The sequence below is a fragment of the Limulus polyphemus genome, unplaced genomic scaffold (assembly GCF_000517525.1).
Source record: "Limulus polyphemus unplaced genomic scaffold, Limulus_polyphemus-2.1.2 Scaffold7235, whole genome shotgun sequence".
NCBI classification, from domain to species: Eukaryota; Metazoa; Arthropoda; class Merostomata; order Xiphosura; family Limulidae; genus Limulus; species Limulus polyphemus.
Genome location: NW_013672845.1, coordinates 12197 through 15655, shown reverse-complemented (window position 1 = coordinate 15655; position 3459 = coordinate 12197). Strand labels below are relative to the sequence as shown.

The following is a 3459-nucleotide window of genomic DNA, read 5'->3' as shown; positions in this document are numbered from 1 at the left end:
ATTTTAATGATAAAAAAACTTTGTCGAAACGTTGTACATTTGCTGTTATATTCAACTTATATTAAAGTTTTTCTTCAAGAGTTGGCGGTGGATGATGATAAATAGCTGCCTTCCCTCTAGTCTTTCACTGTTAAATTAGGGACGGCTAGCGCAGATAGCCCTCTTGTAGCTTTGCGCAAAAGTTAAAACAAACCAACTTATTTTGTATAAGTTTAAACAATATTCACAATAATATGAACATACATCAAACTATAGAGACCTACAAATTTTATTTGGTTAATACTTAAGAAGTTTTACGAAATGTATGCACATGAAGATTTTAATTATGTTAATTGCATTTAGAAGTTGAAAAGCCATAAGCTACTATTTCAAAATAAAACCTTTATGCCAAAAAAAATCATAAGAATACTTTCTCGTCCTGCCGATTTTGCAAACAAATTCACGCCATAACTGCTCCTTTAAACTCTACACTTCGGATAATCAACAAATAATACCACAGTGTGATAAAGTCTGACAATACTCACAAATGGTTAAACTCGTTGTAAGGAAAAATATATTTAAGTGATCAACGTTTCGACAATACGACTCTCATTGTCGCAAACAAGTTCGTTTGTCCGAAACAATGACCTTAGTTCTTCTTCCCCTGCAGAGATTTTAACCATTTTGGAGCTGTTCATTGACCATTACATCAGTAGCGTATTCCTTCTCCAATTAAATCCATTTCCAGTCGTGCGTTTTCTTTTACATGGAATCACAATGTACCATGTTTACACATATGACAGACGGAATTGGATCTCAATTTATCAAAATTAGAAACAACAAAAAAAGAACTTCCCTGTTGAAATATTCTACAAATTCCTTAAATTACCCTAGTCATTAACAAATTTTCAGTCAAATGAAATAAATATTTTAGCCCAACCAAAATACAAATTCAATTTAACTCCAAAGGTAGAGGATGAGATTTAGCTAGATATCGTAAAATTTACTATTGTTTGTTTGTAATTAAGCACAAAGGTGCACAAGGGCTATCTGTGCTCTACCCACCACGGGTATCGAAACCCGGATTCTAGCTTTGTAAGTCCGCAGACATACCGCTGTGCCACTGGGGGGCCAAATTTACTAACCCTACTGTGATACGCTAAGTACCTTTTATTTTATGAAGATTCGACACCTGCAGCAAACCTTCCACTGTATATATGCTCTTCTGCATGCATTAAAGATTTAAAACATAAGTAAAGTAAAATACGAAACTATCAAATTGTCTAGTGTTCTGTTCCATGAAATTTCAGAATACGTGTGTGAATAATCTTGATTTACTTCCACGATCTTGTGTTGAGGCCTAGCTTCACTACGCTTGACTAAGAAACCAAATATAATTTCACCATTTTCATGCTCAATTTCTTGTGTTTCTAATTAAATTGTTCATTCAACTCAAATAGAAATATTCAAGGAACTCCCTGCCAAATCAGATTCTTCGGTTTGTTAGACATGACTGTTATCACAACTGTTAATCAATTAGTTAAGTAGTTTATATACTCTTTCTTGGAGTTTTTTAGATGTCATTAAAAACTACCCCCAAAAAAGTTAATTTAAAAAATTGCAGAATTACTAAAACTAGACAATCATTGTTACTACTTCTTTAACTAAATCTATGCAACACTTAGATTATAATGTACACAATAATCATAATATAGTCAGATTTAGACAAATATTGTTACTATTTCTCTAACTCAATCTACATATCATTTAGATTATATAGTCCACAATAACTATAATATAGTCAGATTTAGACAAATATAGTTACTACTTCTCTGAGTAAATCCACGCAACACTTAGAGTATAACGCCCACAGTAACTACTATAGTCGTGTTTAGAAAATCATTGTTACTACCTCGCCAACTAAATCTACACTATACTTAGATTATATAGTTCACAATAACTATAATATAGTCAGATTTAGACAAATATAGTTACTACTTCTCTAAGTAAATCCACGCAATACTTAGAGTATAACGCCCACAGTAACTACTATAGTCGTGTTTAGAAAATCATTGTTACTACCTCGCCAACTAAATCTACACTATACTTAGACTATAACCATAGTGTAGTGGGATTTAGACAAATATTGTTACTAAATCATCACAACATTTAGATTATACCAAACTTAAGAGAGCAATGGAGCAGTTAGTAGGAAAGAAAGACAAAAAAAGTTAGCTTTTATATAAACTTGTATGTCTTAGGTGACTATAAGTTTTTAATTTGTCAGTGTTGTGAATTAAATCAAGCGTATTGAGAATCTGAAAAGCAACATTTAAAAACAGGGCCTCCAAACGTGTGTGTTAGTTAAGTCATTGGGATAACAGTTTAAAGATATTATTGTGGTTGTAGTAGTATTTAGGTTTAATGGAATGTTAAAATTAACCACCATCTTTCACACATTAATTCACCTTTCCACTTTAATTTAAATCTTGAAGTATTGGATGTTATTATGACGAAATACACAAAGATATTACACTTTAAGAATGTTAAGTGATCCCATTGTCAATACTTGAATTCTACGAACTCGCAACATAAGCTATAATTAGGTAGTAATACCGCGAGCTACTTTATTCACGTATTAATAACTGATTGTTATAAGGACACACGTGGTTTATTTGAGTGAAATGTGCGTGAAAAAGGATTTGATGTCATTGCAACTATCAAATTTATATACATACATGCTGCCCAATAGAGTACCTGCATTGTGACCGCCATTGGGAATTTAGCCCCGAATTTAGGGTTATGAGCCCTAAAGCTTACGACTGAGCCACCAAGGAGTGGGAGTTTGTTTGGTTTTGAATTTTGCTTAAAACTACTCAAGGGATATCTGTGCTAGCCGTACCTAATTTAGCAGTGATAATGGGATTGACTGTCATATTATAACGCCCCCTTGGTTGAAAGGACGAGCATAGTCGGTGACGGGAATTGGAAGCCGAGCACCCTAACCACCAGGCCAGGAATGGGAGAGGCGAACTTACAGAAGGAAAGAGACTTCAATATAACTAACTGGTCAGCTATGTAATTGTTTCGACATTCACTTTCTGTGCCCCTACCCCCCAGTCTTTAGGCTTACAACGCTATCATCCGGGTTTCGATACCCGTGGTAGGCAGAGCACAGATAGCCCATTGTGTAGCTTTGTACTTAATTACAAACAAACAAACAAATAACTTTCTGTTGTATTGTATGAGCAAACTTTACAACGCTTCGTTTTCAATTCATGTTTGAATTTTATAAAGAATAAAATCTATTCCCTAATGAAATTGAATGGAAGGTCAAAACCTTACTTTATACAGTAAATAAATACGTAATATGTGACAGAATCTATTCCATATGTGATGTGGCAACAATGTAAAATAGAAGTCATGAGCAGGCTGAGATAATACGTCACAGCTGTTACGTGCAGTATTCTAGGTATAATT

The 3459-nt window shown here is 33.8% G+C and overlaps 1 protein-coding gene across 1 annotated transcript in view; it reads right to left on the bottom strand.

Annotated features, from left to right (window-relative positions):
* The window catches only part of LOC106474447 (hillarin-like), a 29405-nt gene that overhangs the window by 21790 nt on the left and 4156 nt on the right, over window positions 1-3459 (bottom strand). The window lies entirely within an intron of this gene.